Here is a 13,975-nt window from a genome sequence, read left to right on the forward strand (position 1 = left end):
TATTTCTAATTCATGTAGGATGGCTCAGCCCACTATAGGAAGCACCATTTGTAGGCTGGTGATCCAGGGCTATATAAAAGAGTTAGCTAAGTGGCTAGAGAGATGAATTAACTGTTAATTGTACTTGCTCTTGCAGAGAACCTGAATTTGAATCCCAGTATTCTCAGGGTGGCTCACTCCCTCTTCTGAACTCTGAGGCCACCAGGCATAGACATGGTATACATACATATATGCAGACTAAGCACTCATATGTGGCGATGTATTGTGTCCCCCAATATACTGTGTCTCTCAATAAAATTTGCCTGGAGATCAGAGGAAAAAGCCAGGCACTATATAGAAGTCAGGCAATGGCAGCACACACTTTTAATTCTGCCATTTGGCAGGCAGGAATCTGTCTGGATCTCTGTGCCTTCAAGGCCACACTGGGAACAGAGCCAGGTGTGGTGGCACACACCTTAAATTCCAACACTAGATAACCATGGAGGTCTGTAGGTCTGTACAGACAGACAGGAAGTGACAGAGCTGAAATAAGCTTCCTCCCCTAAGTTGCTTTTTTTTTCAGTGTTTTATCACCACAATGGAAAGCAAACTAGAACACATGTATATGTTTGACTTAGGAGGCTACTGTAGGGCTGAAGTTCACACTCTTCTTGCCCATGCGTCTCCTCAGATCAATTGTATAAATTTTCCCACCCTAGTAGGCTCAAATTTAGACAATTTCTTTCAAGTGTATTTTCAGTGCATCAATGTATGAAGAATAGAAAGACTTGTCTGGACTGAACTGGTTTGAGGTATATATGCAGTAATGCAAATCTGGTGCCTTTAGCAACCTTTTAGGGATAATTTCCTATTTACTAATCATGCTTATGTATAATTGGGCACGAATATGATTAAAATAAGATGTATTAGGGGAAGGGACACACATCTAGAGAAATGATTATATTGTCTAGTCTATTAAGAAACAGAGTACTCATGCTAAACTCCTTAGTAAACACACTTCCTTCTCTTGAACCTCATAAATGAAAGCCCCAAACAACAGTTGGGACCCTTGGGTATATTGACTCATGTGGCTTACTCTCAGTCTTGACAGATATCCATTCTGAATCTGCGCTATCTTTTTGCTCAAAGAAAGTTATCTTGCTTCCTTTAGAACTCCATGTGAACCCTTATATTCAGTATTTTGGATGAGAGACAACGATCACAGGGACACTAGCTTAGACCCTGAACACTGGTTACACTCTGTTTCCCTTCCAACATGAATAAAGTTCCTGCTTGAAGGATTATTCCACTCAACACCACTCTCCAAGCCTTCCTCTTTTCCCTCACCAAAACCAAGCACCGTCCTTATTCTCTTTCTTAGAAAAACAGATGGTATGTTGTTCCTCCAAAACGCCCTGCTGCCACACTCAAACATTTCCTGGTTCACCTCTTTTGTATACCTCACTTTTTTCCTCACCCCATCTCCACATTTAAGATCCTATGATAGTTAGTGTTGACTGGCAGTTTAAGAAGAGAGAAGCTAGCCGGGCGGTGGTGGCGCACGCCTTTAATCCCAGCACTCGGGAGGCAGAGCCAGGCAGATCTCTGTGAGTTCGAGGCCAGCCTGGGCTACCAAGTGAGTTCCAGGAGAGGCGCAAAGCTACACAGAGAAACCCTGTCTCGAAAAAACAAAAAAAACAAAAACAAACAAACAAAAGAAGAGAGAAGCTTCTGGTCATGTCTGTGAGGGAGTGTGTAGACTGGATTGATGACCCCTCCCTAAGTGTGAAAGACAGCATCCCATGCCTGGGGTTCAGAAGTCCAGGTTGTATGTGCTCTTTCAGGCTGAACAGCTGAAATAGCCTGGGCCAATTCTCTCCTCTCTCTATCAACAGTTTCCTCTAAAAGGTAACTCTTGCCCTGCACTTTGGTTTGTATTTAATTTCAATGTGGACAGAAAATGATAGAGATTGTTCTTGGTGACTAGTGCTTAATTATTTTCCTCATGAAATGATGTCCATCCTGCCTAGATGACCATAGTTTGTTATACTCTGTTATGTTTATTCATGTACCTCTGCCCTTGTAGCATTAGGGCATGGGATCTTTATGATTCTTTTCTTTATCTCTGAATATATGTTACTGTGAGCATGCTGGATGTGCTAGGGAGCTATAACTAAGTCTCAAGGCAAAAATAAGAAAAACAAGCAAAGAATAAAGTCCAGCCATGGCCAATGCCTTCACATCGCTCACAGTATAATGGAATACCTAAAGAAATAAGCACATGCCTTATGGCTAGGAGTCCCTGGAAAGGATACACTTTATTAGGACAAGATAGAAAAAGTCTGGCTGAGAACAGAAAGTTTAACAGTTACTGTGAAGGTCAGGTGGACGGTAGTAGGGAACTTGGGTTAAGAAGGAGTGAGCTTGAAGAAGGAAGCAGAAATAGTGGTACAGAGTCTTAGCAGGGAAAGCACAAGGAAATTCTAGTGAGGAAATTCCCAGAATTCATTGGAGTTAGAAAAGGGGATATGCATTGTGCTGTATGAGGGAGGAAGCTGAGAACTACAGACAGGTTCAACCCAGTTTGAATCTATGTATTTCCTCTGAGTCCACACAATGTACACACTTTCTCAGTCTCCCTGTCTCTATCTCCACCTGTTACTTTCTATTTTAAAAATTTTATTTTATTTTATTCTTCTCTCCTATAATACATCCCAACCTTATCCTCCCTTCCCTCCCCTCCTCCCAATCCTTTCAATATCCCCTTCTCCCCCAGACCCACTCTTCCTCTGTTTCCATTCAGAAAAGAGCAGGCCTGCCTTCCCAGTGATATCAACCAAACTCTGCATAACAAGATACAATAAGACTAAACCTACACCCTCATATCAAGACTGGTCAAGCAACCCAGTAGGAGGAAAAGCTCCCATATGCAGACAAAATAGTCAGAGACACCCCTACTACCATTGTTAAAGTCCATCAAAAACTCCAAACTAAAGAACCACAGCATGTATGCAGATTGCCTGGTACAGACCCATGTAGGCTCTGTGATTGACACTTCAGTCTCCATGGGCCCTGCCTAGTTGATTCTGTGGGCCATGTTCTCCTGGTGTCCTCAAACCCTCTGGCTCCTACAATCTTTCCTTCCCCTCTTCTGCAGAGTTCCCTCAGTTCTGTCTAATGTTTGGCTGTGGGTCTTTGCATCTGATCCCATCAGCTGAAAGAGAAAACCTTCCTGATGGGGACTGGGCTAGGTGCCTATCTATGAGTATAGGAGAATATCACTAGGAATCAGTTCATTGACTCTTTTTTCCTTGTTAGTCCTATCTGGTTCTACCCTAGGTCTCTGAACCATCTTGTTTCTGGATTCTGGTCATCTAGACAGTGTCTGTCATGGACTCCCTCTTGTGGTATGAGCCTCAGGTTAGACCAGTCATTGTTGGGCACTCCCTAAACCTCTGAGCCACCTTTGTCCCAGTGTGTCTTGCAGGCAGGGCAGGTTGCAGGTCACAGACTTTGTGGCTGAGTTGGTGTCTAGCCCGGTTACATAAGATGGCTGTCAGGCTCCATATTCTCCATTACTAGAGTCCTCACTAGGTTCAACCTTATAGGTTCTGGGAAGTTTCCTCTGTACTAGGTTTCCATATCACCCCCTAAATTCCTATCTATTTCTATTTCTCCCCATACTAGAAAAAAATCATCCTGAGTGAGGCATCCCAGACCCAGAAAGACAAACAAGATATATAATCACTTATAAGTGGACATTAGCTGTTAAGTCAAGGATAATCCCCCTACAATCCACAAATCCAGAAAAGTTAGATAAAGAGGAGAGCTCTAGGTGGGGATGATGCATTACTCTCTTTGGGGAGGGGAAATAGAATAGATTTTGAGGGTTGACTGGGAGCAGGTGGAGATTAGAATATGAGGGGTCAGGTGGGGGAGGGAGGGACAGAAGGAGAGAGTATGCTCTTATTTCCTAATGAACAAACAAATTAAGAGTCAAGTATATTGTTCTTGGAAGATGCTCAGTCATTAGAATTTTTGTCCACAAGCATAAGACACTGACTTTGAACCTCAGAACCTATACGATTCTTTCCTTAATTTAGTTTTTAACCCAGGCATAGCCCTGTGTACTACAACCCAGCTTCCAGAGGCAGAGACAGGAAGATCTCTAGGGCTGACCAGCCATCCTGGACAAATCAGCAAGCTCCAGGCCAGTGTAAGACCCTGTCACAAAAAACAAAGTGATTGCTTCTGAGAAATAATGCTGTGGGATGTCTTTCTGTATGCTGTGAATATGTGTTGCTATGGTTGGTTAATAAAGAAGAGAAGAAAAGAGGCAGAGGAGATGCTAGCCTACCACCCAAGGAGCAATATGCCAGCAGACTGGTAATGCCATGGCCACATGACAACATATAGATTAATAGGAATGGGTTATTTTAAGATGAAAGACCTAGCTAGCAAGAAGCTGAAGCCATAGGCCAGATAGTTTGTATTAATATAAGCCTCTGAGTAATTATTTTATAAGCGGCTATCGGACCATGGGTAGGAGAGATTCATCCAGACTCCTGGGCAAGGAAGGACCAGAGAAATTTCTGACTACAGAATAACATTAAAGAGTGATCTGTAGCTTCCACACAAATGTACACCCACACAAACATGTACCCACTTATATACACCTACAGACCCACAAACAGTAGTCTTTCTAAAAACCACTTAGCAAGCTAGATATGTATGAATAATGGTGGTTAAAAGCACCAGGAGAAAAAGGAGCATTATTGTTTAAGTTTCATTATTCCTTAAGTGTCTGCATGTGCCTTTGTCTAATTACTTTAAATGGCAACATAGTTTAGGATTACTGAAACTTGTCTCAGAGAATAAAAATCTGTGGGAGAAATACAAAGCAGGCATCACACATGCCCCTTTTATCATGTGTGTAGGAGGCCTGCTCCCATCTTTTGAAGGGTTCTCATGAGAGAGGGATAAGAAAATATTGGATAGAAAGAGAGATCTGGTTGATGAGAAGAGAGACAGAAACACAGGATAGCTTCAGGAGGGCCTGGATCACTACCCAATGGCCTTGAAAATTTATACAAAAGGCTTTTTATAACATGCCAAGGGGAGTGGCAAAAGACCTCCTCCTACAAGACCAAAGCATACCACACAGCCAAGTGTAGACCCTTCCAAACACCTAGTAACCATGCCTGTGGTCAAATCGTTCCCTTATGAAGCCCTGCTGGGTAAAGCAAGCTCAGATTTTCTGACCCTGAGTAATTTGGTCCTCCACACATGTGAAGTTAATGGTGAACAATCTCACTTTGCATGCCCTGAGATATGCCCATTACTGCAAGACAATGCAGTGATCAACCTGTTTGGATTCAAAATTGTTCTGAAAAAAATCTCTGGGTGTATCTTTGATGAAGCTTCTAAATTAGGTTAATTGAAATGGGATGACTTATTCTAATTGTTGGTGGTACTATGTTATGGACTGGGGTCCTGGGCTGCATTATAAGAAGAAAGTGGGCTGAGCATCAGAATTCATTTCTCTCTCTGCCTCATGACTGGGTCCATTTGACTCGCTACCAGTCTTTATAGCCATGATGGATTGAATCCTGGAACTGTAATCCAAAGTAAACCCTTCCTTCTTTAAATTGTTTTTGCTGGGTATTTGTTCATAGCAACCAGGAAAGTGGCTATTATAATAATGTTCAGTGTCTAGGATGCTGAATGTGATGAGATGGAGAAAAGGACCTTAAGGCAGGATCCCTGAAGACAGAGCTTAGGAGTGTTGGTAGGATAGATAAGAGCACTGTCTGAAGCATGGAGAAATGTACAGTGATCTGTGGACAGATAGCCTGACTTCATGGTTCTTATGACATATCTTCAAAAAATGATGGCAATGGTGTGTGTTGAAGGTGGAGATTTTTAGCTTTCTGATAATTATTTTCATCAAAATATTCACCTGTCTCTGTGAAAGATTGGTGATCAAAAGTGGTTTGAAATAGACTAAAATGCCATCTGACTAACTGAATAATGGTTTACTACCACAAGATATGCACTAGAGGTGTTATTTTCAGCAAGGGATGCAGGAGTCTACTGCTAAGCTATGTACTAAAGCTACTGACACAAACAACTGAAACTACAATGTTCACCCAGACTCTCAGTGTCAAGGTCATTAACATTGTCCCAGCTCATCAATAACATAGATGATTCATTTTCACACCAATTACTTGCCCATTGGTAGTCTGGTCTGTGTTAAAAACTCCTGGAAAGGGCACCTGTCCCTGAAGTCCTGAAGTCATGTTTCCTGTGCTCGGGAATTTTAGATGCCATTAAGACAGTAGACACTGAAGAAAGATCGGGTGAGTTTGGGAAGGACATGGAAGTGAAAAGCAGAATGAGAAGGGGCAAACCACCTGAGTCTTCATACCTCTAAGTGGGTCAGAATTTCATTTCTGCTGTGTCTAAAATCCTGATGCCAAGAATGGCAACCTGATACCTGGGTTCTATGCCCAAGACCCACGTGGTGGAAAGAGTACTGACAGTGTCAAGTTATACTGATTTCTATACAAGTGCCTTGGCACACACCTGTGCACATGTGCACACACAGTAAACAAATATAATAAACATATTTAAAAATAATTCAAAATCATTATTTATGTGTATGTGTATACATAGAAGCCACAAGAAGTCATTGGATCCCTTGGAGGTGAAGTTATAGGCCACTGTGAGACATTGGTGTGGGTGCTGGGAACTGAAACCCCATCCTCTGGAAGAGCAGCAAGCATGCTTAACTGCTGAGGTCACTTTCCAACATCAATAAAAACATCTTTAAACAATTGAATGAAACAATTTTAGACTGACTTATTCTGTTTTTAACCCTAGGCCAAACATAGATATGTAGGAATGTAGTATGCCTGTGCCTGTGAGACTCTCCCTGGAGAGATGCAAACATCTACCTCTCCTTACCTGTAGAAGGCATTGATGACAGACAAAATGATTCCACCAAAGTCCACCTTGGGGAACCAATGTGTTTATTGGGGTGACTTATAGGAGTGTTTGTGAGGGTTTGCATGGGTGATGCAAAGGCTGTTGAATCACTGAAATGCTCCTATCAGCATGGGCAACAAGTCAGGAAATCCGCATCCTTTAGGTACCCTAAATTGTTTTCAGGTAACATAGAACTCAGCTAGTTGGAGAGCCTCTTCCCTCCAGCAAGTTTTTAAGTTTTTACTGTTTGCACAGCCCTAGAAAGGGACTCTGTGAATCTTGTAAGTTTCTGTAGCTTCCTGAGACTTGTGAGAAATGCTTTCTTTTTTTTTTTTTTTTACTGGTTTTTTGAGACAGGGTTTCTCTGTGTAGCTTTGCGCCTTTACTGGAACTCACTTGGTAGTCCAAGTTGGCCTCACAGGGATCGGCCTGGCTCTGCCTCCCGAGTGCTGGGATTAAAGGCGTGTGCCACCACCGCTTGGCTGAGAAATGCTTTATTCCAGAGACTCATGAGCCTCCTTCTTCATTTGTGTATTAAATGTTTCAATTGGAAATAATCTCTAAAAATATACTTTAATGGCCACAGAATTGGAGACTAGGCTACTACTGATATGTTTTTGTTCAAGTAACTTAATTCCTTAGAAAATAATGATATATTTGTCATTATGATTGCATGAACACAAAGTGATAGACATAAGTAATAATTAACATCTCAATTTATGTAGCTAATACTATTATTAAATAAGTGATTCCTCTCATTGACCAGAGAGGCAATTGTGCAAATGGAAAACCACAGAGGAGCCAGTGAAAAGAATTTAAGCCACATTCCTGTTTCTCTGATCCAGGTTTTGTTTTCTATGAGACCACACAATACAGTCAGTTGTTCCTGAAGAATTGAGAGCACTACTGTGTGTTTTTAACTATCCTGATTTCCCCTCTACTAAGTAAGAGAGCGTCATGGCCAAAAAGTCCTACCTCAACCAACCAAAACAATTTAGATATGTGCAAAAGATGTGACCTTATTAAAACATGTTACAAGGGTAACAGCTACCAAACCAATGATAATTCCATGATTAGTTCTCAGTATTGACTCTCTCCTCTCTTTTCAATGTTATCTCAACACTTGAACCTGTCACTCTTTCAGCTCTCTAAATAAAGGTTCTTTAATCTGTTCAGGTGACAGAGCACTTCCAGAACCTTCCACTTTGGGAAACACTTTGATGTTTTTAGAGGCTCACATTAAAGCTGGCAAATAAACCAGGCATTGTGTATTTTAGGTTCTGGTAAGAAAGTAAAGGAACTCTAAAGGACAAAAATCAAAAGGACAAAAAGAAAGTGACTTCTGAAACTTTCATACTTTTTAGATATTTAGATTTCATACAGTTTAGATCATTGGGATACAAATCACCATGCTTCTTTCTTCCATGCTAGGCATTGTGAGACCTCTTAATGATTTCTCTGGAACAATGATAAAAAGCATATTTTGCCGCATGGAGGTAACTATTGATAATGAAAAAATAGACAAAAAAAATTACTTCACAAAGTTAGTGAATCAGTCCCTGGACTGAGAATATAGACTTGTTAAATCAGTGCATGGTCTAAATATCTTCCTGTATTTGGGTGATAAATTTGAATTCAAAGCTGGCTCCATTAGCCCTTGGTTATTTGTGAGAATATCTAACTGTTTAACCTAGTGTTAATCCCACTAAATGAGAGTAAAAATCATTACCCAAATACTTTGGACAAGTTAAGTGAGCTTTATTTTCTGTCAGACAGGGCTATATCCCTAAATCAGGGTTTGGACAATGGCATCAATCACAGGAGAAGATAGGGTTTATGTAGTCTAAAAACTGCAAGACTAGGGGGTTTCAAGGGTTGGAGGATTTCTAGATGAATTTTGGTTACATGCAAATTTGGTGGAACATTTCAAAATTATTTGGCAAAGTATCTGATCTTATCTGAGTACATTCAAGATGTGAGTTAAACTCCATAGGGTGGGGAAGATGTCAAATTTCTGAAACAGGTTAAATCATGGTCAACTTGTATCTTGCAGCAAACAGAAATGAACTTCTTCTGACCCTATAACAAAATAGCTTCCATCCTTGAGATGGAGTCAGGGTTGCTCATCACTAGACTAACCTCAAATTTAGTCCTGCATCCTTCCCAGGAGGATTCTGTAAGTCCTTGCACAAGAGCCAGTTTCTTTGCATAGAATTTAGTATAGCATACTTGTATAATGTTGGAAAAGTTAGAGTGAACAATGCCAAAACATATTTGTCATTGTCTCTGGTAATAGGTAAATAATTCTTAAACCCATGAGAGTTTTTCCATTGATCAGGGTGTCCTGTTGCTGAGTCAGGTGTGGTGGCACAGAATTATAATTCTAGCACTTATGAGAAAGGGGAGGCAGGTCAAGAGTTCAAGGCTGTCCTCAGGGACATAGTAAGCTTGAGGCCAGATTAAAATACATGAAGTTCTGTCTCAAGAATACAAAATACAAGAAGGCAGAGACCATCTTGTGTGCTTGCACATAATTGTTTGTATGTGTGTCCATGTTTATCCTGGAGCTTCTTGATATTTTAATTTCCTGAGAGTAATCTTAGGAGAGAACATTAATTTCATACTTGCTTTCAATTGTTGATTTGTGTGAGTTATATCTCCAAAACAAACGTAGCAGTTGTGGCTGAACACCACATTCAGAGCTGTGCAGAGAAGGGCCAGGGTGATAGGAGGAGAAGGAAAAATAAGAAGGTTTAAGGGGTATGGGTGAGATGCCCATTCTTTACTGGTCTCTGCACATGTATATATATATATATGATTATATTTGGTATATTTAAGAACTGCAGACTTTTGGTTTAAAACACAGAGAGATAGCTCAACAGTAAAGTTCTTGCTGTGTATGCCTTTGGACCTGAATTCAGCCTCCCAGAATCTATGTGAAAAAAACAGGGCCATGTGCCAGTAATCTGAGTGCTAGGGTGGCAGAGATAGGAGTATCCCTGGGTCTCCTTGATCAGCCAACCTGGATGAATTAGTGATTTCCTAGATCAGTGAAAATTTTGTGATCAATTATGGAAGACAACCAATGTTAATCCTTGGCTTATCTACATGTGAGTACATATGTACACTCACACACAAAATAAAGAGTATGGTTTCTGACTTCAACAATTCTGTCTTTTTAATTCATTAGGTAATTATTTATTTTATTGAAATTTGAATTTCTTAGTGCCTTATTTAATATTTTTTTAAATTATTGCTTTATACACAAAACTTAATCCAAAAATATCCCATGGAAAGCCTTGAAAGTATAAAGGGATCACAATTCAGCAATAGAGGCAGTATCTGTTAATATATGATGGATGCCAAGATGGGTGGGGTGATTACTTGGTGAAATGATGGATATACAGCCACAGACAAGTGAGTCAAAATTATAGAATTCTAGAGACTGTCTTCTTTAAGGCATTAACTTGACTTATTTCATTAGAACTATATCCATGGCTAGCAAAATTGTTCAGTGGGAAAAAGCATTTACCAAGTTTACTTCAGTCCCCAGGACCAATATCATGTAAGGAAGGAGCCAAATCCCATGAGTTGTCTTCTCACCTCCACACATACACTGTGAAACATTTGTGCCCATACACATAAGGCAGCATTATACACACACATAACTAAGATTTAATTTAAATCCCTCAAGCTCCTTAGTGCCTTATTTAATGTTTTATTATTAAAATGATTTATTCATTAAAAACTCAAAAAAAAGTCAGGAGAAAAGTTAGGAAACAAAAAGGACCCCAACTCAATGAAGGGAGCTAATGCCTGTTAATATTTGATAGACATGGGTGAACAGGTGGATGCAGCTATTGATGTAGGTAAATTAGCAGTAAGTGAGCTAGCCACAGAGAGCTGGGGCTGAAGACTGGCAGAGAGGCTCTGTTCTGTTCTGAACACACCTTAGTTGTTCCATTCATGTGAACATGCGTGTCTCACAGTAGCAGTCTCTAAAGACACGTTTTCTGGGTTGTGGTCTTGTGATTTACGCTTTTTCTGCTTCTTGTTTTTCCACTTTACTGGGGAAAGTTTCAAAGTGAGGAGTACAGAAATGGTGTTGTACTCCTTCACTTGCACTTGTTTTAAAACAGGATCTTGCACTGGACACTCTGGACTGGTCCACACTTCTCATTTGGACCACTTACCTCTCCCCATGTTGCTGCATAGCTGAGCATTGACATTTGAACTCTTTTTTTTTTTTTTTTATGAGATAGTAGCTTTATTTTTTTTTCCCCTTTTCTATTTTAATAAAAAGGAAAAAAAAGAAAAAGGTTATAACTAACAAAAGAAAAACTATATACAAAAGTACAATAACTATATACAATATATACAAGTAATAAATGTCTAAACAATGTCTAGTCCAATTGTATTTGACAAATTCAGAGAAAATAATTTCATTATCTATCCTATTTTGTTAAGTCCAAAATGTATCTAATTCACTTTCTATCCTAATTAATCTTCAACTATAACTAACTAACCTTCAACTATAACTAACTAATCTTCAACTCCCTCAGAGACCCAAGAAGGAAATAATATTAGCTAACAAAAATAAAAACAGAAAGTGCATGCAAGCAACTTCCAAAAAATTTGTGAGTTGACAGAAACAGCCAGCTGCCTGGACAGTCACCTGAGGTTTCTCCACAGTGTTGGGGCATCATCTTCAGCCTATAGGCTTAGCATATCTGACAGACTCATTTGTGAAGTAGGATGTACACAAGGTCGACAGTTCAACCTCACATTGGGTGAGAGCAGTCCATGTACCAGAAACACCTGAATTCCACTAGTGTCATGTCATGATTCAGGATTTTAAATTCTGGAAATTGTTGTTGATTTTTTAATTCAGCTGTCCATTCTTGGCTGTGTATATATGGCTTCATCTTAACATCCCGTTCTTCTCCACATCCCTCTGTCAAATGCCAGTTTACTATTGCGAGGCGTGAGCTTAGTTACTCTTCAAGAATAACTGTTTCAGCTGCTGTTCCATTGCACATCAGAAGCCATCGGCCCACTGCCTATTCAGCTGCCTTCGAAGAAAAGGGCACTGTACCTTTTCCAAATTGCGAAGGCCACTTCAGGGATGGTGCCATATTGTCCTGGCCTCAGAAGATGCCTTTTGATAAAGCCATAACCACACTCGTTTTGGCAAGAATCAGTAGTCCTTTGTTTCATGTCCTGTCTGTCCATTTTGTCAGCAGTTGATTCAAGGATAATTTGTTGTCCAGTGGCTAACTTTTGCCACAATGAAAGTTAGCTCCATATGCAGTTTCTTCAATGCCCATATTTTCTCTGAAGTAGATTGGTACTGCCAGGAGCCGACATGTCTCATAATCATAACAAAAAAGAAAAATTTTCTAAGTTATTAAAACATTTTAAATGCCATATTCTGTAGATCTCCGAAGGGTTTGAAGATGACCTGTCTAAAATATATCTGCTCAATTTTTAAAACATATCTAATATGACTACAACTTCTATTGTAATGTCTAACTACTAACTTTCATTTCTTTTTTTTTTTTTTTTTTATTAATTTATTTTGCAATACAATTCAGTTCTACATATCAGCCACGGATTCCCTTGTTCTCCCCCCTCCCGTCCCCCTCACCTTCCCCCCAACACCCCCCCCCCCCCATTCCCATCTCCTCCAGGGCAAAGCCTTCCCCACAGACTGAGGTCAACCTGGTAGACTCAGTCCAGGTAGGTCTAGTCCCCTCCTCCCAGGCCGAGCCAAACAATCCTGCATAGGCCCCAGGTTTCAAACAGCCAACTCATGCAATGAGCACAAGATCTGGTCCCACTGCCTGGGTGCCTCCCAAACAGATCAGGCCAATCAACTGTCTCATCCATTCAGAGGGCCTGATCCAGTGGGGACCCCTCAGCCATTGGTTCATAGTTCATGTGTTTCCATTCATTTGGCTATTTGTCCCTGTGCTTTATCCAACCTTGGTCTCAACAATTCTCGCTCATATAAACCCTCCTCATTCTCGCTAATTGGACTCCCAGAGATCCACCCGGGGCCTAGTCATGGATCTCTGCATCCAGATCCCTCAGTAGTTGGATGAGGTTTCTAGTACAACAATTAGGGTGTTTGGCCATCCCATCACCAGAGTAGGTCAGTTCAGGCTGTCTCTCGACCTCTGCCAGCAGTCTGTTGTGTGGGTATCTTTGTGGATTTCTGTGGGCCTCTCTAGCACTTTGCTTCTTCCTATTCTCATGTGGTCTTTATTTACCATGGTCTCCTATTCCTTGTTCTCCCTCTCTGTTGTTGATCCAGCTGGGATCTCCCGCTCCCCCAAGCTCTCTTTCCCTCAACCCTCGCCTTTCATTACCCCCACTCATGTCCAGGCTGTTCATGTAGATCTCATTCCATTTCTCTGTCATTGGGTGATCCCTGTGTCTTTCTTGGGGTCCTGTTTTCCAGGTAGCCTCCCTGGTGATGTGAGTAGCAGACAAGTCATCCTTGTTTCATGTCTAGTATCCTGCTATGAGTGAGTACATACCATGTTTGTCTTTCTGAGTCTGGGTTACCTCACTCAGGATGATTTTTTCTAGATCCATCCATTTGTCTGCAAACCTCATGATGCCATTGTTTTTCTCTGCTGAGTAGTATTCCATTGTGTATATGTACCACATTTTGTTTATCCATTCTTCAGTTGAAGGGCATCTGGGTTGTTTCCATGTTCTGGCTATTACAAACAATGCTGATATGAACATAACTGAACAAGTGCTCTTATGGTGTGGTTGAGCATTTCTTGGGTATATGCCCAAGAGTAGTATAGCTGGATCTTGGGGGAGATTGATTCCCAATTTTCTAAGAAAGCGCCATATTGATTTCCAAAGTGGTTGTACAAGCTTGCATTCCCACCAGCAGTGGAGGAGAGTTCCCCTAGCTCCACATCCTCTCCAGCATAAGGTGTCTTCAGTGTTTTTGATCTTAGCCATTCTGACAGGCGTAAGGTGGTATCTC

This window comes from Peromyscus californicus, unplaced genomic scaffold (genome assembly GCF_007827085.1).
Source record: "Peromyscus californicus insignis strain IS unplaced genomic scaffold, ASM782708v3 Scaffold_14__1_contigs__length_90479793_seg_2, whole genome shotgun sequence".
Classification (NCBI taxonomy): domain Eukaryota; kingdom Metazoa; phylum Chordata; class Mammalia; order Rodentia; family Cricetidae; genus Peromyscus; species Peromyscus californicus.